General features: G+C 37.2%; 1 protein-coding gene, 1 non-coding gene and 1 pseudogene across 10 annotated transcripts in view; 1 reads left to right on the forward strand and 2 right to left on the reverse strand.

The window, feature by feature from the left end:
- ROBO1 (roundabout guidance receptor 1) overlaps nucleotides 1-24,490 on the forward strand; it is a 1,228,714-nt gene that overhangs the window by 747,348 nt on the left and 456,876 nt on the right. The window lies entirely within an intron of this gene.
- LOC111764537 (U6 spliceosomal RNA) lies at nucleotides 19,810-19,911 on the reverse strand. Its single transcript, XR_002797123.2, has one exon. It is a non-coding gene; the product is annotated as a U6 spliceosomal RNA (small nuclear RNA).
- Nucleotides 20,610-21,508, reverse strand: LOC139438822 (NAD-dependent protein deacylase sirtuin-5, mitochondrial-like; annotated as a pseudogene).

Consider the following 24,490-nt stretch of genomic DNA (forward strand, 5'->3'; position numbering starts at 1 on the left):
ATTCCCATATGCCCCACCACCTCCCCCTCTCACAAGAAAAGGTTCACTTTGCCACACTTTCATTAGTGTGGTACATTTGTTACAATTGATGAACACATATTGAAGCAATGCTATTAACCATGGACTATAGTTTACATTATACTTTACACTCTGCCCTGCACAATTTTATAGGTTATGACAAAATGTATAATGGCCTTTATTGGTTATTGCAGTGTCATGTGGGACAAATCTAATACCCTGAAAATGCCCCCATGTTACACCTATTCTTCTCCCTACCTCCCCTCAAAACCTCTGATGGCTACTGCCTTTATATCAATGATAAAAGTTCTTCCATTGCTAGAATAATAATGTTTATACTAAAATAATAATTCTACTTTAGTCTATTGTTCATTCCCCAATCTTGAAGATTTGGGGAGTGTGACACCCACTATATTTCTGACTGAGAGGGGACTTAGGTCCCAAGGGGCAGATGAATGGGATTATCTTGCTTGCAGTTACAGACACTCTCTATTCCTTGAGATGGGTGTTGTCCATCATCAGCTCCTTGTTAGTTTTTCTGGGTGAATCCAATGAACCAGAGAATAGGTGTTGCAACTCTGCTGAGATTCAGGCTCAACCAGCAAATAAACAGACAAAAGATTTAAGTCTCTGGGACATAAATTAAGTTGGTGTAAAAGTAATTGCAGTATTGCATTGTTGATATTTGCCATTTGATGTTGGCAAATATTCTCAAATAAATGCATTTATGTGATACATCATTTTTATGTGCATTTCTCACTTTATTATTATTTTTTGCTAATGACTTATTACTGGCTGTTTATTTTATATTATTTTAGACTGTGGAAATTGTGTTAGACAAAAGCAAATTCGAGTGATTTTCTTATTTGAGTTCAAAATGGGTCCTGAAGCAGCAGAGACAACTCACAGCATCAACAATGCATTTGGCCTACGAAGTGCTAAGAACCATACAGTGCAGTGGTGGTTCAAGAAGTTTTGCAAAGGAGACAAGAGCTTTGAAGATGAGGAACACAGTGGGCTGCCATTGGAAGTTGACAATGACCATTTGAGAGCAATCATGGAAACTGATCCTCTTACAACTCACAAGAAGTTGCTGAAGAAATTCATGTTGACCATTCTACAGTTATTTGGCATTTGAAGCAAATTGAAAAGGTGAAAAAGTTTGATAAATGGGTGCCTCATGAACTAACTGAAAATTTTAAAAAATCATCATTTTGAAGTATTGTCTTCTTATTCTACACAACAACAATGAACCATTTCTCCATTGGATTGTGACGTGCAATGAAAAGTGGATTTTATATGACAACTGGTGATGACCAGCTCAGTGGTTGGATTGAGAAGAAGCACCAAAGCCCTTCCCAAAGCCAAACCTGTACCAAGAAAAATCATGATCACTGTTTGGTGGTCTGCTGCCTGTCTGATCCACTACAGCTTTCTGAGTCCTGGCGAAACCATTACTTCTGAGAAGTATGCTCAGCAAATCAATAAGATGCATTGAAAACAGCAAAGCCTGCAGCCAGCACTCGTTGATAGAAAGGGACCAATTCTTCTCCACGACAATGCCCAACCACTTGTCACACAATCAACGCTTCAAAAGTTGAACAAATTGGGCTACAAAGTTTTGCCTCATCTGCCATGTTCACCTGACCTTTTGCAACTGACTAACACTTCTTCAAGCATCTTAAAAACTTTTGCAGGGAAAATGCTTCCATAAGCAGCAGGATGCAGAAAATGCTTTCCAAGAGTTTGTTGAATCCTGAAGCATGAATTTTTATACTACAGGAACAAACAAACTTATTTCTCATTGGAAAAAAAATGTATTGATTGTAATGGTTCCTATTTTGATTAATAAAGATGTGTTTGAGCCTAGTTATAATGATTTGTAATTCACAGTCTGAAACTGCAATTCCTTTTGCACCAACTAATATTTAACAAGTATAGTGCTAAGTATGGGTTTAAATAAAAGGGACAGAAAAACCATGTGTAGGGAAACTATAAATGAGTCTAACTCTGTTAAACTGGGCAGCATAAATTCCAAAGTAAGGCTCACTCACAGGGTGCCAAATTCCTGAGATTTTCTGTCCTTCTTATAGTGTCTAGATGTCTCTAGAGCCCTTAAGTGTTCCACTGTTTGAGGCACTGTTTTCTGTGGCAGTCAATGAGATTCTGCTGAGATGTGCCTATGTGTAGCCTTGGGAATGACCTCCAGACTCACTTGGAAATCTCTTAGCCATTAAAACTCATTAGTATTTAATATTTCCCCCTTTTGGTCAAGGTCTTTTTCCAGATGCATTGCTAGTTGGTGCTTGGTAATAATCCCTCAATGCCAGGGAGGCTTGTCCCCATGCATCATGTCCCATGCCAGGTGGTCGGAGGAGGTACTGCATTTATATGCTGAGTTTTTTTGAGAGAGAGACCACATTTGAGCAACAAGGAGGCCTTCAGGAGATAACTGTTAGTCAAATATATAATACTAGGCTAAGTTTCAATTTCACAAGAAAATGTTGTAAGTGCAATCATCAATATCAAGGGCTTGGCCTAATGTCTGTCTTCCTTCACTAGGTACTGCCCATATACTGGAGGATTCTTGCCATTCTATTAGAGAATGTAGCAGAACTCCCCAGGATGGAAATTCAATATTCTTTTGGTTATTCCGTGGGTATTCACCCACCAAGACAGAGTTCCTTGAACACTTGGAACATATTTATATGCCTTAGAGGCAAGCCCAAAGTGCACCCCTCCCCACACATCCCCCCATCACTGACACCCTACACCACTTTTCATTTTAATAGTTATTTTTCTATACTTTAACAATTCTTGGTATCCAGGCTTAGGAAGAACATTAAAAATCATCAATTCTAACATTTTGTACAACATTTGAATTCCCCTCTACAATATTATCTAATAAAAGCCTTCCAGTATCTGCTTGAATGACTACTGGAACAAGGAAGTCAATACCTCTAAATTGCAGCCTGTTCTAGTTTGGGAATCCCTAATAGTTTGAAAATTCTTTCATATATTACACAAATTCTTCCTCTCTATAAAGTCCACCATTTGTCCTCATTTTTCCATCTAGGACATCTTATACAATTAGCAAGACATTCTACTAGGTGCTATAAGAATAGGTCTTCCACTATAGTAATTGCCCTGACTAAATTTATGGAAGGCTTTGGAACTAGTTATCACACTATATCCCAAATTGTTCGTGGATATAATTATTCTTTTATATGGAAGCTACCTATTTGTATTATTTTCACAGTAAATTTGACTTTCCCATTCTGATTAACTACTGAAGACAACTAATCCACTACTAGTTTGGCTTTCATGTAGAAATATTTTGCTTCTTATTATCTAAAAGTCTTTTTTTTTGTCATGAGAAAAATAGCATTTAATGGTAGCTTGTTAAATTATATATAAAAATAATAGATATAAATTAATTAATAGAATAAATTTATATATTTAAGTATAAATTACATTGGCATATTTATAATCCTTCATTTATTTGTTTGTTTTGCTTATTTAGTAAAGACTTAAATAGTTCATGTAAATTCTAAGCACTTTATAAATATAAATTCATTTATTCCTCATAACAACCCTGTGAGGTAGGTGTTATTGTTACCCAGTTCCTAAGATGGGAAACTAAAACATGAAAGAAATAAATTGCTGACCCATGTTCACATAACTAATAAGTGACAATTCTGGTCATATAATCCCAAAGGCCAAATTCTCAGATTTTATGTTATGCTGCTTCTCACTGATATAAATCCCAAAGCAAATGTTCCCAATAATTTCAATTACCCAAATTCACCTATTATTATTAATTTACGTTATTATAATGTAGGACAATCAGTGGAACATAACACTGGTTGCCTTGTTTCAAATATCATACTATATGGTGAAGCATAATGAAGTTAAAGCTACTAATTTCAATAATATGTTTCTAAATAGGTTTACAATTCTTTCAGAAATCTTGGTGTCTTTCAGGTTGATCTGAAATGCCCTTTAGACATGCAGCCTATTTCTCCTGTTGCACCCCCTCCATTCCCACCCAATATGCTATCCTCACTGCCTCTATAAAACCCATGTTCACTGTGATAGGATAGCATGATTAGTAACCTCTTCTAAGAGCCATTATTAGCTGTGATACTAAAAACTGCTTAGGCCATTCCTCCTGCAGTGATTTTATGTACCTTTACATAAATAGAAAAATAAATGTATTATTCCTACTTTACATGTACACATTGTGGCCTGCACTCTGTTTTGAATACAGTAAAATTGACTTGAAAAAAATTGATTAAAGGTACATTTTTACAGCGTTAGGAGGTACCATGTTCCCTCAAATCCATACTTATAAATGAAACTGTGTGATAATGTTAGTACTCTGAAGGTTAGTTCACTTCAGTAAATCCTGACACGTTTGGAGTACATTTCTCAACCATGGTAAATGTTTGCTTTATAAATATTTCATATGGCATGATGTTGATTTTTAGTTTAGAGTGTTACCAATTTGAAGTTGACAGAACACCTTATTAAAAATACTCCAAGAAGCCTCATGATGAGGAATCATGTCAATCCAAAGTGCAGTCTTCCTTGATTTTCAGCAACCTTTTTAAATGTGAAAGTTTTTGTGAATAGTTCTTCCATTTTATCATCCAATTTGCCTTGTTTTTAAAAGAGAAAATTCATGGTTAAATCTGTCCTGTTTTTATGAGGTACATTTTTATTTTTGACACAATATACTGGATAAATCTTTTTTTTTTTTTTGTATCTTACATTAGAAAAGTATTTTTATTTGGCCTACTAGATTTTTTGTAGCATTTAGCAGGTAGGCAATGAATAAACTTCAAAAACAAACATTTTTGGCACAGTTCACTTAAAATAAAACATCAGGCTGTGAACTTGATAAAGCATGCTTAATTTATCTTGGTAAACTGTCTTCACTCAAAAAACATCAGATATGTAGAACCACCTTCTCTAATTATCTGAATTTTTAAAAACCAAAATCAGTGCTGAGAACCAAGGTACTTTAAAATAGATTTAAGGGGAAACGGACTTTGGCCCAGTGGTTAGGGCGGCCGTCTACCACATGGGAGGCTCGCAGTTCAAGCCCCAGGCCTCCTTGACCCCTGTGGAGCTGGCCCATGCGCAGTGCTGATGCGCAAGGACCCCTGTGCTACACAGGGGTGTCCCCCGCGTAGGGGAGCCCCACGCGCAAGGAGTGCACCCATAAGGAGAGCTGCCCCATGCAAAGGAGGGAGCAGCCTGCCGATGAATGGCGCCGCCCACACTTCCCGGGCCGCTGAGGACAACAGAAGCGGACAAAGAAACAAGACGCAGCAAAAAGACACAGAAAACAGACAACTGGGGGAGGGGAGGGGAATTAAATAAATAAAAATAAATCTTTAAAAAATAAAAATAAAAATAAAATAAAATAGATATAAGGATGACAGACTTGGTGAAGCAACATAGAACTCCCTTGACTCCAAGGTGCATGATTTAGAAGTTATTCAAAGCTAGAGGAAAGAAAAAGTTTAGTTTTTTTAAATTATTATTTCCAAACCTAATAAGGAAATATAATTCTATAAGAGCAGTAAAACTACAGTTGAAAAATAAGGATATCTATAGATTACTATGTGGAAGTATTTCATACAACTCTTTTGTATCTCTTTCAAAGAAGAGAAATATTAGTTTTATTCTTATGTTTATTACTCCCATGTATCTAAGAAGTAATCCTGCTGAGAAAGAAAGAGCTGGATAGCAAAGTGGTACTTGGAACAGGCTCCTTTTGAATATAATCATAATCTGACCAGGGAGCAAACATATTGTCACACTCACTGCCGTTCTGTCATTTTTGAATGATCTATCTTTGGAAAGCATTAAAAGCACAAATGTGCTCAGACAGGGTTAGATGACATAAAGATAGCTGTGTTGTTGAATGCTAAGGACTATACTCTTTGTTCTCTTTTTTAGGGCTCTTCAGAGAGTGGTAGCATGAACTGAGATAATTTTTTTTTAAATCTGTGTTCTGTCTGAATATTGATTATATTCCTCCAAGACTGTCCATAATCTCATCTTGTATCAAAGTTTGCATGGTAGAAGAAGAGCTCCCTGTGGCATTGTCCTAAGGAGGCCATTTCCAGATAATTGGGAAATATAACTGCAGAGGTCCTGAGACTGGGGTTTTAAGATTTCAGATATTATTATTCTTGATGGCTTTGATATCCATTTAGAGCTCTCCCACAGATCCAAGTCTCAGCAATGTATCTATGATCCATCCTCTATAAACAGTATGGCCTCAGGCAACTGGAAAGTGAAAGAACTTTGTAAGAAATGAAAACTAAAAAAGAAAAAAATCATTTTTTAATATCTAATATAGTCCTTTATATAATTTTGCTTTGAACCAAATGGCAGACACTATGAATATAAACATTAATAAATCTAAATTTTACCTTAAAACCTACTGGACTTTTTCTTCTTAAAACAAATCTAGTATTAAACTACTCATTTAGAATCAAATGTCATCCTGCAGTCTTGTTGGCCCTGACTACCATAGCAACATTTCAAGTTCATTATTTCGTTGGTTTTTAATTGACTATGCAATAATATAATCAGCTGATAGGCGGACAGTTGTCATCACAATTCCCATTTCTCCACACATATTCATCATATTTGGTTGTTGTACATGGATTTTTATTAATAAGTACATCTAATAATACCCAAGTCAGAATGGGCAAATGTTGTACTGCAGTTAAGTTGACTGTGTGTACACATATAATAATAATCACATGTTTTCATGGGAGAGAATAATAGAAACAGGCAAATATTTGCAATATAATTCAGTTAAAACATAGATTGTTATATTTTAACTTAATGTTTATTAAATCTTGAAATCCTAATGAAATAATTTCAAATGGAATGAAGTAATTAAAAATTTTATTCTGTGGCCTAAGCCAATAATAATTGTCAACACTGGGTTGTGAAGAATATTTCAAATCCATATCCAAAATCCTTAACTATTTACAAGAGCCAGGCAGAAATACAATTGAGTGAAACAGATAAAATCTAACAAAAGGAAGTGGTAGATACTGTGGCAAAATTGATAAAACATGTACAAGTTTGAAGCTCTTTTCTGAATCCCAAAAAAGAAAAAGATTGTTTCTGAACCTATCCATTCCTGTGGGTATGAGGCCCTTTTGACTGGACCCCCAGTGAGGCATGACTCAGGCTGAGTCTCTACCCTCTTGCTGGATCTTCTATAAACGGAGACACAAAGAGACACACTGAGAGAAAGAAAGCTGCCATCGTTGATCCTGCTCTCTGACAGAGACAACTGCAGGAAACCAGAAGCTCCAAGAGGCTGAGAGAGACCCTGCAGTCTGGAACCAGCAAAGCACAGAGGCATGAGAGGAGGCCCCTGAGGGGCTGGGCCCATGGAGCAGCTCAAGGTTAAGGAGACAAGTCCTGCCTTATGCCTGATTGCCACGTGGCAGGACACCAGGATCAACAGTAACTGACACTGGGGAGACAGCATCTCTGATGGTGCTTTGATTTGGACATTTCATGGCCTCAGAACTATAAACTATTACCCCAAATAAATCTCTTTTATAAACACCAACACATTTCTGGTACTTTGCACTGGTAGTGCAGTGACAAAATTCGACCGAACATAAACCAACAGCGTGTGCCTAAGATATATGTTAGCTAGATTCTTCCTGTGACCAACCAATTGAACCACTGCCAAAGAGTTTCTGTGACCTATCCAAGATGAGTGCCAGAGTCAGAGCCTTATAAAGAAATATAAATCCAAAAGTACTGTTAAAATGCAGAGAGCAGTGAATAATTGATATCTGCGTATGACACGGTAAAAAATCAGTACAATTCTTAAGAAATTTTTATTAATAAAATATTTAATTTATTTGATGCTTTCATTTTTAACTTTGACAAAGCCTTCAGGAAGAATGTCTTTGGAGAGAACCCTTAAAAGATTAGCTGTTGCTGAGATGGAAGGAATAAACAACTTAGTAAAATATAAAGATTACAAAACATGGAACATTTTTAAAAAGAGAGGCAGCTCAGAATTTGCTATAGTAGATTATGTATTTAAGGAATATATGGAATATCCATGCAGTCTTTCACAAAACAAATATTTACCAAAAATTAAACTAGCCTCTAAAATCTGTGCTGTTAAGAGTAAGCAAAAGTGACATGATGTATTTGTATGTGTGTGTGTGTTCCAGGGATTAAAAATTTATACTGCATAGAAGGACAGGAATTTCAAGCTGAGAAATTACTATAAAATCATTGAAATATTTTTTTAAAAAATATTCAGTAGAGACGCTCCCATAATTAAGGGCCTACAGGGCCCCCATTGAAGTAACTTAACCATAAATAGTCTAAATCACATAATGAAATGGAACACTACAAGGGAGGTCATAATAAACTAGAGTACCCCTTGTACTGTAGTTGATGGAACAATCAGGAAGAAGCTAGAAATTTACTTTAAATAATTGTAGAGATTAAAGCAAGAGATATTAGCAGAAAGACATATAGAAATTATGTAGGAAATATAAAATTTAAGGAAAGAATGAAAACATACTGATAACATAATAAAACATAAGTAGATTTAAAAAACTGAATTTTAGAAATAACAGATACAGTTGTTAAAAGTAAAATCTTTATAAATAATCTAAAAGGAGATTAGAGATCACTGAAGAAGTAGAATGAAATTAATAACCTTGTTTGCATAGAAAATTGTTGAGTCAAAAAATACATTAAAAAAGCCAATAGGTGGCATTGAGTATAGAATGAGAGTATAAAATATGTATCTAAGGTGGCCGAAAGATAATGACTGAGAATTTGCAAAAGTAAAGAATGACATGAGTTCTTCAGCTTAAAAATACTGAGTCTCAGAGGGGATAAAGAAAAACAAAACAATGCAGGTAGATACTGAATGTGCATGAATTAGTGAAAAGATAAAAACTTACAAACTACTCCTATCGCCATAAAAAAAGGCTTCTTATCTACAAAGGATTGACAAATAAATGTTTTCTATATATTTCACTAGACATATCAGAAAACAGTGGATTACTACCTTCAACAAACTATCAGAAAAAAATATAACCACAACCCTAGAATTCCATACCAAGGAAAACTATTATTCAAGAGTAAGGGTGAAAAAAGACTTTATTTCAGCAAGGACAAAGTTTACCACTTAGTCATTTGCTGAAAGTACTACAAATAAGGTGACTTTTACGTAGAAAGAAATGGATGGACTTAGAAAGCAAAGAGGAATTAGTTGTTAGAAAGTAAATGCGTAAATTTCGATATATCCAAATAAGCATTTCAAATAATAATAATAACAATAACTGGTGGTGGTGGTAAAAACAGATTGGTGCTTGATAACAGGAATAGGGAAAATGGGTGGTAAGTGAAGTTAAATATTCAAAGAGCCTTCTCCTTTCAGGAGGAGGTTGGAAATATTACTTAAGACTTTGTTAAATCAAATGTGTTTCTGGTAGCCACCCTCCAGTATTACCCCCAGTGGTCTCCACTCCTGGCATTTGTGCCTGTGAATTGTCTTCTCTCACACTATACCAGGGTTGGTCCATGTTGTGGTATGTCCTTTTATATATTAGCTTATCAAAGACTGCATCTTCAATCTTGGGTGTTTTCTTACTCACATGAGTGCTCTCTCTTGGATCACTCACTCTGGGCAATTCTAGTTACCATGTTGTGAGCAGCCCTAGGGAGAGGAGAGAACTGAAGCTTCTGGCCAACAGCCAGAGAGAAAATGAAGCCTGCAAACAACCATATAAGTGAACTTGAAAGTGGAGCCTCCAGCCCCAGTCTAACTTTCAGTTGATTGCAGCCCAGGCCAACTTACCTGCCACTTCAAGAGACATCCTAAGTCAAAAACAGCCAGCTAAGCCACTTCCAAATTCCTGACACTCAGAAACTGTAAGACAATAAATCTTCATAGTCCCAAACCACTAAATTTTGGGGCAATTTGTTCGCAGCAATAGTTAACTATCCCAGTCATTATACCTCTCTCATTCAATCTTTACAAAATTTATTTGGCCCCCCAAACAAACTGAAAACAAATTAGTATTGGTTAACTTGAGACTACTGCTGCTAGAAAGGGCCTCCAGATCTATACAGTTTAACCTGTCATTTTATAGAAAGTGGCCTTGGCTTCAAAAGGTTGAATGAGATTCCCAAGGTCATACAAACTGTAATTGTCAGAATCAGGTCCTTTTTCTTCTTCCCAGGTCTTTTGTCTTCCAATTCAGTACAATTTCACAATTCTGGGCAATAATTATGAAACTAATTTCATAAAGAATATCTCTTTAAAAGCATCAAGTCTTAAAATTTAAAATTTCCCTCTGGAAAATTTACCAAATAAAATAGTAAACTTATGTTACTTCAATGACTGGATTTTATTTGTCCTAATACAGTTTCTATAAAGAGTTTAACACTCATTAAGGGACCTACTTGCAACAGAATAATTGACATTTTCTTATACAAGTGTATGCTTCACTGACTCCTTAAAATCATGAGACTTAGCTTTGTAATTAGAAAAATGCATAGTTTCCAAGAGCATTTGAAATTAAAATTAAGTTTATTTCCCTGCCTTCTGTGTCCACCAAATTTTTTTTCCATGTATAAAAGACTTATAATTCACAGCAGGGAACACATGATTATTTTTATAATGGTATCTAGTCTGTTCTGGAGGCCTTTTATATGCTTCCTGGCAATATTAAAGACATCATAAAGGCTTTATAGTTGTTGCTGCGCCTCTACCTAGTACTTTCTTTACACACTTGACTCCTACTTTCACTTATTTCACTTTGGAGTAAAGCTCGTCCTTTAAACATATCCCAACCAAATAGTCATGGTAGGGATTCCTCTAAATTAGTGTTTCTGCTTTTATATCTTTTTGAATGATATTCCAACAAATGTGATGAACTGTGTATTTCAAGCACTTCCAAGAGCTCATTATTATGGTAAAAAGGAGAGCTAAAAGAGAAAGGATGGTAAGGGGGAACCTCCTGCTTCCTTTTTTCATGAAATCAGATTTGGCCTAACAGTTTAATAAATACTTATTTTATATGGAAGGCAATATTTTGGTAATTTTAACAGTCACACTTTTATTTTTAATATTTTGGCAATGAGAGTGTCCCTATAAAATGATTGTTTTCCAGTAACTTAACAAAAGTGTCACAAGAGCATTTCTCTTTTTTTTTCTTTTTTTCTTTTTTTCTTTTTTATCTTTTCCTGTAAAATAAAAGACAGAATAGGGAAATGGATGTGGCTCAAGCAGTTGGGCTCCCGTTTGCCATATGGAGGTCCAGGGTTCAATGCCCAGGGCCTCCTGGTGAAGGCAAGCTGACCCGCGCAGCAAGCTGGCTCACATGGAGTGCCCGCCCACGCAGGAATGCTGCCTCATGCAGGAGTGCCAGCCGACATAGAGAGCTGGCAGAGCAAGATGACGCAACAAGAGACACAAAGGAGAGGTGATGAGAAGACGTAGCAGAACAGGGAGCTGAGGTGGCACAAGAGAAAGATCGCCTCTTGCTCACTCTGGAAGGTCCCAGGATTGGTTCCTGGAGTCGCCTAATGAGAATACAAGCAAACACAGAAAGAACACACAGCAAATGGACACAGAGAGCAGACAACGGAAGGGAAGGGGGAGAAATAAATAAATAAAAATTAATCTTTAAAAAAAAAAAGAATAGGTGAACTCTGGGGATTTGTAGATCTGTGCTTAAAACTACAATGGTGGCAATGTTCTTTATGAAAATATGGCAGGGGAGGATCACTAGAGCAGGGCATTGGGGATGAGGGGATATGTGAGACAGGGTACACTGGGGGCATGCTGCTATGGTATATGAAAGTGTTATATCACAGGGTGTTATCTCAGTGGGTGGAGATCCACACAATAAACAAGAAAATATTCATCTCCACATGCATACAGAAAGTCAGATATATAAAACCAAAGCAAACAAAAACATAGCTAATGAATAATTACAAGGAGAATGCCCTTGTATTCATCACCCAGATCAAGAAATAGCTCTTAGGAAGCAGACTTGGCCCAGTGGTTGAGGCGTCCATCTGCCACATGGGAGGTCCACAGTTCAAACCCTGGGCCTCCTTGAACCCTGTGGAGCTGGCCCACGTGCAGTGCTGATGCGCGCAGGGAGTGCCCTGCCACGCAGGGGTGTCCCCACGTGGGGGAGCCCCACGCGCAGGGAATGCGCCCCATAGGGAGAGCCACCCAGTGTGAAAGAAAGTGCAGCCTGCCTAGGAAAGGTGCCACACACACGGAGAGCTGACACAACAAGATGACGCAACAAAAAGAAACACAGTTTCCCATGCCACTGACAACAACAGAAGTGGACAAAAGAAGAACATGCAACAAATACACACAGAGAACAGACAACTGGGGTGGGGGGGGAGGAGAGAGAAATAAATAAATAAATCTTAAAAAAAAAAGAAATAGGTCTTTGCCATCATCTTAGAAGTCCTTCCTTTTCCTTCATCCAAGTCACAATCGCTCTATCCAGCCAAATATAACCACTATTTGGACTTCTATAATAATAATTTCTCTGCTTTTTTTAAATGATTTTATAAGCTAAATATGCATCCTTAGACACTTTTTTTTTCAAATCTTGTTACGTCTTTTAGATCTGCTTTAATCTACAAGTTTTCCTTCCATGCACTTATTTTCCTTACTGTAATTTCTCTGTTGAGGAACCGAGGATATTTGACCTGTGGAATTTCCCATGGTATAGTTCAATATATTCCTCTAAACTCTTTATTTTCTATAAAAATTGGCAGTTAGATCCAGAGGATTGATCAGTTCAGATTCTTTCCATTTCTCAAGTCTATAGCCTTGCAAACAGAAGGCACATAAGTATTTGTTTTTCACTCTTTATTAATGTTAGCTTCCCAGAACCATTAATTAATTCCTTAGGGCTTGAAAAATGGTAGTATTTTAATTCTATGGTTTTTTAAAAATTTATTTTCTGGAATCGTTTTTAAAAGAAAGAGTTCCCATCATCTATTATTTGACTATCCACTGGTATAGTTAAGGAAAAATAGGATAAATGCTAGATCCTTTCCTTTTGTCTACCCAGTTTTTAAGACATTGAATTGATTCTCAATCAACCTCAGAGGTTGACCAACTCTTTTGTTAAACCATATAGTTACATGCTATGCAGTCTCTTTGGTCTGTGAGTTAATTTTAGCTCTGCAAGTAGCAAGTATTTGATGCTCACCACCAGTTATTTTATTGGTGTTTCTCTAGCCGTTCTGATAATCTGAAGCTCATTCTCTATCATATTCCTTACAAAGAGCTAATGTAAACACTATTCTTTGACTTTCTGTATCTTGATAATTTGTGCCTTTAATATTTCAAGGGCAATTTTGCTGGATATAAAATCATTGTCTCACACTTTCCTTTATTATCCTAAATGTTACTTCATTTTCTCCTGTCAGAAAATATCAGTGTCAAAAAATCTGATGAAAATGTAATTTTCTTTTTTTTTATGAGTTACATGCTTTTTTTAACTAGATGTCTAAGGGTTTTTTCTTTTTCTTAAAAAACTGGTAGTAAAATATGTTATGTCATTGGTGTTCTGGGCTGATATTCTCAGGCATGCAATATATGCTTTGAAGATATAGTTTAAATCATTTTTTATTTCAAGGCTGTTTTATTAAATTATGTTTTTTTTTCATAATTGTCCTGTTATCTCCATGTTTTATTTTCTTTACCTGTAATTAATTTTTGTCCTTTCCTTTGAATCTTTTTCTTCCCTTCATTTATTTTTATTTTGAATATGTTCATTTTTCTTCTACTGTATCCCATAAAGCACTATTTGTTGTTTTCATTCCCACTTGAGTTCCTTCTATTTTAGTTTTCATTTCAAAAACATTCATAAAAGCTCTCTGTTTTATTTCTAATTCTTTCTTTATGTATATACACTTTTTCTTTCTTTTTAAAAGATACTTAAATTACATAAATATTACATTAAAAATGTAGGGATTTCCATATGCCCCGCTCACAACCTCTCCCACATTTTCCCATATTAACAATATTCTTCATTAGTGTGGTACATTTGTTACAATTGATGAACACATTTTAGAGCATTTCTATTAAGCGTGGATAATAGTTTACATTGTAGTTTCCACTCTCTCCTGCACAATTTTGTAGGTTATGACAAGATATACAATGGCCTGTATCTATCATTACAGTGTCATTCAAGACAATTCCCAAGTCCTGAAAATGCCCCCGTATTACAATTTTTTCCCGTTCCCTCCCCTCAGAACATCTGGTAACCACTGCCTCCACATCAATGATAAAAGTTCTCCATCTAATTCTTTCTTGAGTTTTGTCCCTGTCTCTGTGTTTTTAATGCTAAGTTGTTTTCCAATGTCTTATATAATTTCGTTATTTTCTTTTAGCTCATTTTGAAATAGTATAGTACAGTTCTGTTGACTTTTTTACATCTGAAATGCTTTACTGTCTGTTGTGATATTATTCTACTTCCTATTCCATTTCCTATCACAGCATCTCTTTATGGGATCCAGCCTCTAAACTCTCGCAGTGTTCATTTTTATGTTAATTTAATTTTCATGAGGTTTTAAAAGGCAGCCTACTATAGAAACTTTCTAAGTTTGCAGTGCCCCTGCTTCTATTGTGTTCAGTAGCATTTTTAAAACATTGTGACATGCTTTTGAAGATTTCCTGCCTCTTTTCCCCTCTCCAATTTTATCTGCACCTTCCTTTCATTCCTCTCTGTAGTTTTTCTCCTGCTCAGTTTTGATTCCACTCAGAAAAGTTTCTCTTCAACAGACCAGCTCACATGAAAATGTGGGACCCCTTGTTAAAAATTATTAAGAATTTCAAGAACATGCTAGCGAACACTAAACCAGTCATGGGGGGCTGTGCAACTGCACAGGCCACGCACCCAGGAAGACAAGCCTCTTCTAAATGCAGAGCCCTGGCCTCAAAGGGCATAATGACAGCTCAGTTTGTAGAGTTCCCAGGGACTAGACCACTTCCAATCTTACTGCAGACTTCGAATTCACTTACCAAAAGAGGGAGAAAAAGTCCTCAGGGCCGCAGCCACTATTCTCCAGCTGGCTTACTTTATTGGATAGTTAATAGGTGCTGGGTACTACAGGGTTCTCTGTTTCTACATCCATCAAACACCCTGTTCTGTTTCTTCTTTCTGCTTTCTCTTGCACAAATAGAAATAACAGGCAGGTATTGTGTCTCTTGATAGTCTGCTCCTAGCTACTTGGATTTTGGAATCCATGTGCTACTTCATCACCTAGTTTTGTTGTAAATATTGTGGATGAGATTTGGTTCTGTTATCTACTTGCTCTGAATATTTTTGTGTGGGTATTCAAAAAGATTCAAAACCTATGCTGCCATCATTACTACCATCTTCCCAGAATTAAAAATTAAAAATAATATTTAGGATGCTACTGTCCTTATGTTCTACTTATTTAAGGGAACTAAAGGAACTGCAAAGGAAATCTCAGAACAGCCCCTGTTTCCAACACTCCCCTTTCCAGAATGTAAGGTGTCTATGTGGTTCCTACAATATTTACAACCGTTTATCAAAAATGTATGATGTCTTAAACCACCCACTCCCAAATAATAAGGACTTAGTTATTTAATAATAATGTTCAACCAATATTCTTAACTTAAAAAGGTTAAATTTTGTTTGTGGAAGTAAAAGTTAAAAAACATATTTGAGTATTTTACCCTTCTAAAGCACAAAAAAAGTGAGTCACTGTTTTATTAGTAAAGTATTTTCAAAATGAATTAAAAGGAACTGTGCTGTCTCCTTGAGTAATTCTCTTCTACCTACAGCTTTTTTAAGCTTTTAACTCTAAAATAGATCTGGGAGCAATTTCAGAAGAAACTATATAAGGCAATGCCTTAAGCAAGTGTCAATTTTGAATAGTCTTTTTTATGTACAAGTCCACTGTTTGAAAGAGGGGTATGAACAGGAAACATGTATTTGGAATACATCATTATAAAGATGGTTACTGATGCTTGATCTTAATTTATTATCCCCAAAACATGTCACAAACAAATGAGGTATACATGAGATTCAGTCCTCAAGGATGTTTTTCTGGCCTACACAGTATTTTTAAAGAATTAAACTAACATTTACAATAAATTTATTTTATATTTTAAAAATGAAATTCTAATTTGGTCCAATGGCCCAAACTGGCTGGAGCTGAGGAGAAGCTGCCTTGTTTAGTTGTTCTCCGGTTTGCCATAGTCCTTTTACTCCCAATTGTTTCTGAAACACATATGCTAATCATCAGTTCTTATTTGTCATCAGACTCGTCTTGTTGTTTCTTTTATAGCAGAAAAATATCAATATCAATTTCACTATCAATACTAGAAAATCTTGAAAGAAATCAAAAGAAAGCATATATTTCTTTTTTAAACAAATCAAAATCTCTACTTCTTTAAGTATATATGGACTACTTTCATTTAAAATACTTGTCTTTGTTCTACTGAACACTTATTAATAACACCTTACATGCTATAAATTGTCAGGCTTTATAGTAAATAAATTAATACGTGTTATGTTCTCTATAATTATGTACCACCTATTCTTATTGTGTCAACTTGAGATTATTTATGAATCCCAGAAACAGAGATTATGTTTATAAACTAATCTGTTCCTCTGAGTGTGCTATACTTTGAATGCATTAGATTCAGCTGACATGTCTTGATTAAATTATTTGTTAAGAGTAGGGCTTTGATTTGCCACATAGTAGGGTGTGACTCAGGGTTGAGTCCCAGCCCCCTTGGTGGGCTGACACATGGGAAGAGAGAGAGAGAGCTCTGTCATGTTTGATCCTGGGTCCCCAGGGAGAGATGAGCCATTTGCCTGATAGTTTGCAGCTGAAGAGAACAGAGCAGCTGAGAAGGCCCAGAAAGAAGTGAGCCTATGACAGAGACTGACACAGGAGGCCGTAAGAGACCAGGCAGAGATCACCCATCATCTTACTTCAACACATGGCAGCTCACTTTGGTGAGGAAGTACCTATAATGGTACCTTGAGCTGGATTTTCCAGCTCTTAGGACTGTAAGCTTTTAATACTCAATACGCCAAATAAATACCCTTTATAAAAGCCAACAGATTTCTTGTACTTTGCATCAGAACCCTTTTGGTAGATTAATACACTTCCATTCAGAAGGTTGTTCAGAATATATTAAAAAGTACACAATGAAGAGAAATGAGAAAGCTTTAGGAGTCAGATTTCCCTGATCATTTCCTCTCATTCCCATTGTTTGTATCAAAACTTTAACTTAATTTGACTTTTATTAACTCTGTCCTATAATACTCTCCTAACAGGTATATCTGCCTCAAGTATGTACAGCAGTAATTTTTCACTTACTTTTCAAAAACATTCAGTTCTTCCCCAGTGTTTATGCAACTGTGTGTAAATTCTCACATAGCAATTAAAACCCTCTTCATCACAGCTCAAAATGTATTAGCAACTTCCTGTTTTATTAGCTCACTGTTCTCTAGCCAAACTTGATCACATATGACTTCCTTATCCCAAAGCATAGTTTTGACATTTAAAAATTTTGTTCATATTTCCCCTCTCTATTACTAAGGCATAAGAATGATGATAGCCTCTCTCTCCTGGATGATTCACAGCACTCTCCTGTTTTGTAGATCCCCAAAGTAGCTCCCAAGGATAGCTTTTTGCCCTTTCTCTGTTGTTTCTTATGAGAGAGTTGAGCTTTGCCCACCTGCTTTGTTGCCATCTTCCTAGGAAGTCCCCTCCCACAGATTTTGATGTGTTGTATTCTCATTTTCATTTGTCTCATGATATGTACTGTTTTCTCTTGCAATTCCTTCTTTGACCCAATGATTATTTAAGACTGTGTTGTTTCATCTCTAAATATTTCTGAATTTTCCTTTTTCTGTTATTGATTTCCAGCATCACTCCATTATGACCAGAGAAAGTGCTTTGTATAATTTCAATCTTTTAAAATTTGTTGAGACCTGCCTTGTGACCCAACATATAGTCTATCTTGGAGAAGTATCCATAAGCACTTGAAAAGAATGTATATCCTGCTGTTTTCTGGTGTAATGTTCTATAAATGTCTGTGAGGTCTACTTCATTTATCATATTATTCAAGCTCTCTGTTTCCTTATTTATCCTCCATCTAGATGTTCTGTTGAGTGCTGCGAGTGGTATTTTGGAGTTTCCAAATATTATTGTCAAGACATCTATTCCTCCCTTCAGCTTTGCCAGCATGTGAGTCGTGTATCTTAGGGCATAAATATTTATTATAGTAATTTCTTCTTGGTGAATTGTCCCTTTTATTAATATATAGTGATCTATTTCAACTCTTATAACAGTTTTGCATTTTACATCAATTTTGCTTGATACTAGTGTTGCTACTCCAGGTCTCTTTTAGTTACTATTTGTGTGGAATATCTTTTTTCCAACCTTTTATTTTCAACTTGATTGTGTTCTTACTTCTTAGGTAAGTCTTTTGTAGACAGCATATAGATGGCTCATTTTTTTTAATCCATTCTGTAAGTCTATGTCTTTTGACTGGGGAATTCAATCCATTAGTGCTCAATGGTTTCACTATAAAAACACTGCTTACTTCATCCATTTTATACTCTGGCTTTCTATTGTGATATCTTACTATCGTCTTTTTACCCTTAAGTCATCCTTCCTAGTAATTTTCAGTTCTAAACTCTTCTACAAGTCTCTTGCCCTTGGTTTTTCCTTTCAGGCTTTAGCACTCTCTTTAGTATCTCTTGTTTATCTGTTCTTTCTCAGTTTTTGTTTGCTGTGAAGAATTTAAACTCACCTTCATTTTTGAAGGACAGTTTTGCTGGATATAGAATTGTTGGTGGTTTTTCTCTTTCAGAACCTTGGATACATCATACCACTTTCTTCTCACTTCCATGGTTTCAGAAGAGAATCAGCATTTAGTCTTATTGAGGTTCCCTTGTGTGTGATGTTTTGCTTTTCTCATACTGCTTTCAGAATCCTCTCTTTAGCTCTGATATTTGTCATTCTGAATAGTGGGTGTCTTGGAGTAGGTCTATTCAGATTTACTCTGTTTGGGTTGTGTTGCCCTTCTTGTATATTGATATTTATGTCTTTCATAAGATTTGGGAAGTTTTCAGTCCCTATTCCTCAAATATCCTTGAGGAATATTTATAGTACTGAACAGTACTGGGACTGAACCCAGAACATCGTATGTGAGAAGCTGACACTCAACCATGGAGCCACATCAGCTCCCGAGTTGGCTTTCTCATTTGCTTGCTTGTTGTCTGTTTTTGTTTTGTTTTGTTTTGTTTTTACGAGGCACCTGGGACTGAACTCAGGACCTCCCATGTGGGAAGAAGTGCTCAACCAACTTGAACCACATCTGCTTCCTCCTCAAATATTCTTTCTGCCCCTTTTCCATTCTCTTCTGCTTCTGGGACACTGATAACACAAATGTTTCACATTGTCATTCAATTCCCTGAAAGCTGTTCAATTTTTTTCATTCATTTTTCCTTCTCTTCTCCTGTCTTTCCAAGTTTAAATGCTCCATCTTCCAATTTACTAATTCTGCCTTCCATCACTTCAAATCTGCTGCTATATGCCTCTAATATATTTTTAATCTCATCCCTTGTATCTTTCATTCTCATGACCTTTGTTACTTTTTTCAGGCTTTCAAATTGTTCTTTATGTTTATCCAGTGCCTTCTTTTTTTTTTAATCTCAAGAACATTTAAAAAATATGGAACACTTCACGAATTTGCGTCCTGATGCAGGGGCCATGCTAATCTTTTCTCTATCCTTCCAATTTTAGTATACGTGCTGCCAAAGTGAGCGCAAATTACATTTTTTTAGACACTCAAATTATGAACTTTTTCCCCTCCCAATAGCCAACAAACCATGTCAGAGATGCTTTATGTTTCAGTTCAAACCAAGTAACACACACTAACTTTACAGTCCTCTGGTTTCTCCTTCTAAAAATTTTGGCAACTTTTATTTCTAAGCCCGTCTCAGTTTGTCAGAGCTGCTATCAAAAATACCACATAGTGGGTTGTCTTAATGGGAATTACTGGCTCACTGGTTCGGAAGCTAGAAGTCCCCAAATCAAGGTGTCAGCAAGGTCATACTTTTTCCCCGAAGACTGCAACGACCTTGTAATGGCTGGATGGCAGCCCTGTGCAGTCCTCAGCTTTTCTGTCCCACGCAATGCCTTTTTCGCTCACCTCCAGGTTCCAGCTCACTGCCAGCCTCTTCCTTGGCTTTGTCCTTACAAGACCTCCTGTATTTGGAACTAAGGCCCATCCTGGTTCAGTCTGCCACACCTTAACTATAAATAACATCCTCAAAGGTCCAATTTACAATGGGTTTGTCCCAATCAGGGCACGTAATTCAACCTGAGCCCCCATCACATATTAACAGGCTGGGGGTAAGAGCATTTGAGATCTTTCAATATTCCGTTTATAAGACAAGATTGTGTCTTCCCCATTTGAAGCCTAGTACTAAGATGTACTATAATTTCTTCTTTACCCACAACAACTAGGAAACAGTCTCAGTTTCATGGTGGGCAAAGGCTTCTGGGAGAATGATACTACAGGGGCTATGGAAACAAAACCTGAAGCTGCTCCTGCTGGGGTGGTTTACATGTTAATTTCGCCACTGGCACACCCCTGGCAGCCACCTGGGGGGCAAACATGGCAGCAGGATAGACCACAGAGGAAGTTCCCACCACCAGACATAAGTCACAGAGGGTGAGCTCTCTGTCAGCCTCCTCCAGAATGGCAGGATCCAGATTTTCTCCAAACCACATGACATGCGGCCACAGCAGGGCCCTGCACCCTGACTCTTCACACTGGGAAAGTTTTTCAACTGGGATTCTAGCATCTTGAGTTTCAGGATCTGGAGCACCTTTTCCTGATAAAGCTGGGCAAATGTAATTTGTAATTCTCTGCCACATTTCCACAAGAGGTGCACTGACTTTTAAATAAACTACAATGGATTTCCAGAAGGTTCTTGGTGCCAGCCTTGCGGTGCAGCTCGTCGATGTTCTCGGTGAGAACCACAACCCATCAGCCCTGCTCATGCAGCTGAACCTCACATTGGGCAATGGCGAGGTGCCCGGGGTTTGGGTCTTTGCTCTGCATGATCTCCCACTGGTAGTAGTAGAACTCCCACACGTGGGATGGGTCTTGGGCAAAGGCCTGTGGAGTAGCCGGGTCCTGAGCTTGCCATTTTCTCCAGTATCCTCTAGCTCCTCTGAAATTTGGAACCGCACTTTCAACACTAACAGCAGCCCCTGTAATGACAACTATGTGCTTTGCTTTTGCAAAAACCTTCCGAAAATCTGTCATACTTGAACTTGGATGAGCCATTGTTAGGAAAACCTTGGTTTGTGCAGATGCTGGAGACTTCAGGCCACAGTACAGTTGGGGAATTAGTCTGCTCTGGATAAATAACCTCATTTTCTTTTCTAGGTTTTGTGTACTAATTCTTTTTTTTTTTTTTGTCTTTATTTTTTTAATGTTATATTAAAAAAATATGAGGTCCCCATATACCCCCCACCCTCCTCACCCCACTCCTTCCCCCAAAACAACAACCTCCTCCATCATCATGAGACATTCATTGCATTTGGCGAATACATCTCTGAGCACCGCTGCACCTCATGGTCAGTGGTCCACACCATAGCCCACACTCTCCCATAGTCCACCCAGTGGGCCATGGGAAGACATACAATGTCTGGTAACTGTCCCTACAGCACCACCCAGGACAACTCCAACCCCCGAAAATGCCCCACATCACATCTCTTCCTCCCACTCCCTCTTGAAACGGCTTCCCAACTGTTTCCTCCAGAAGCCACGGGCCCTGCAGGTCACCGAGGGGAAAACCCGCCCCCCAGGTGCCACCGAAAGGGCTGCATGGGCAGCCTCTCCAGTGCCACCTTAATATCCTATTTTCTTTAGTCATATTTTCCTTCAACCACTTGAGTTGATTTAAGAGATTTGCGTGATTATCATTGATTAGTTTCCTTAAATCCTATGTTATGTCAGGATTTTTTTTGGTCCTTTGGTTGGGCCATCTCTTCTTATTTCTTAGTTTGGTTTATAATATTTTCTGATGGCTAGGCCTGTGAATATGTTGGTGAATTTACTCAGAAAACCAATTTCTCTCTCTTGCCTGGTAATTTTGTTTCATGGCTCTTCTTTGATTTTGGTTCAATTTATTCTAAGTCTTTAAAATTGCCCAGCTTAAATTATCAGAATAGGGCTAGGGGCTCCCTAATGGGGTGTGGTTCCACTGCAAGAAAATGGGACAAGAGACTTCTAAATGTGGTTTTTCTCCTTGCAGTTTTCCAGCTGGTCAGATGATGGTACCTGATGGCAAATCTTGCTACAGAGGTGTCTGTTTCAACCTCAACTTGCCTGGGCTTGTGTTCTAGCCAGAACAAGATTCATAGTGGGCTTTGCTGGCCAAATTCACTGAAGAGAAACCCCTTTCTGCCCTCTGCTGCACCCTCACTCTTCTCAGGGAGGTGGATGTCTGTTCCCCTCTCAGTTGGTTGCAGTGAACCACAGGTTTTATCTACCTGTTCGCCTTAGGGGTGGGGGATGGGTGCTCTTCCCAGCCATGGAGATTAGTAACTCATGGTTTTCCTTTTAATTTCTTCATCTCTTTCCCTCGCCCTCTTATAGGATGCATAGCACTCTCCTATTCTGCAGTTTCCCAAAGCACCTCCTTCACACGGCTTTTTACTTTTCCTCCACTGATTTTGTGACAGAGTTGTGCCCTGCCTAGCTATTCCATCACCATCATCCCAGAAGTCCACGAACTGTGTTTTCATTATTTAAATTTTTGTTGAAGGTCTCTATTTTTTCAGATATTCTTTGAACAGGTTCCTCTATTTTCCAGTAAATATCAAGAGCAAATTACTCATGATTACTTTAAAAAACCTTTTGGCTAACATTTATTAAGATCTTCTTTGGACCTGCTTCTGCTGTCTGTCTTATTTTTTCTATATTGGTCATATTTTTTCCTCTCTTCCCATGTGTAGTAATTTTTTATGTTGGATATTTTGTATAAAAGAAATGCAGAGGCTTCAGATGATGTTATCACCATTAATTAGAATTCTTCATGTGTTTATGCTAGCCAGATAAAGTCGGTGACCTGTCACATTGAACCAACCAAGGATTGAGCAGGATACATGCTAGTTGCAGGTTTATTGAGAGCCAGTATACCTCTAATTCATCCCTCTTTATCAGTCACTTAATCCTATGAGCGTTGTTTTTTTTTAATTGAGATTCTGGTGGATTTATGCCTCCTCCATCCTAAAAGATAATTGGAGATTCTGTTCTTCACCTAAGAGGTTTTGAGCTTCATCTGTAGCTTCCTAACCCAATTTGCTTCAAGTTTGGCAAATACCATGACAAGATAATGACTCCAAATGTAAAGCTGGAACTATACCACTATTGGAACTTTACCTCCTGAACACAACAAAATATTTAACTCTGTAATTTAGAAGCTTTCAGCCTAGTTCACCAGATTCCCATATAGTACTAGAATTTAGCTAATGTCTGATAGAGAAAACCAGAGTTTTAATAGTGTCCCTTTTCTAAAACTTGAGACTTCTATACTCTCTGCTCCTTCTATCTGAAATACTTTTTTTTTCCCCTTCATTTTCTTCAGGCCTTAAGCTTAGGGTGGAGAAATGTTTGTATATGTGAGGAAAAGCATGGAGGCTAACATTTCTGTAATGGAGTATTAGAGTATTAGGAGATGAATACATGCAATGTATCTGGCACCAGAAGCTTTGTAAGAAATTTGGATTTTACTTAGAATGTGATGGTAAGCCACTAGGATTTTCACGTTTAGAAACTACACAACTTCATTTATTTTTTAAATGAATCATTCTCTGCATAATCATACTGCATAGACTCTGTCAGTATGAAAAGAAAAAACAAAAGTAGAGACACCCATTTGATACAATTGCAAGACTTGAAGAGCTACAATGAGTGACAATCAAGAATATTAGTAGGAAATTAAGAGAATCAGAATATGCACTCAGTTAGTAGCAGGAAAGTCAAGAATTGTGGTGTCTTAGTGGTATGATGGACAACAAAAGGAAGGAGGGAAGAAGGAAAGGTGGGAGGGAAGAAGGGAGCAAGTAAGGAAGGGGAGTGACTTGATTTATAACATTTAACAATTTCCATGAAATAAATACTCTCTTCATGTCTGACTTAAAGCTACAAATGGTTTTACAATTGGCTCTCACAAATATCCTGAAATTTTAATTGGCATTCTCAGGAGGTGCTTCAAGATGGCCCTAGCATGCCATTGTGAAGCAGGCTAGTAAGATAGGGAATCAATAGATGGACCTGAACCTGGCAAAAAGTTCATGTGGACATTGATACCCCCAAGATGGCTGC

The sequence above is a fragment of the Dasypus novemcinctus genome, chromosome 4 (genome assembly GCF_030445035.2).
Source record: "Dasypus novemcinctus isolate mDasNov1 chromosome 4, mDasNov1.1.hap2, whole genome shotgun sequence".
Taxonomy (NCBI): Eukaryota; Metazoa; Chordata; class Mammalia; order Cingulata; family Dasypodidae; genus Dasypus; species Dasypus novemcinctus.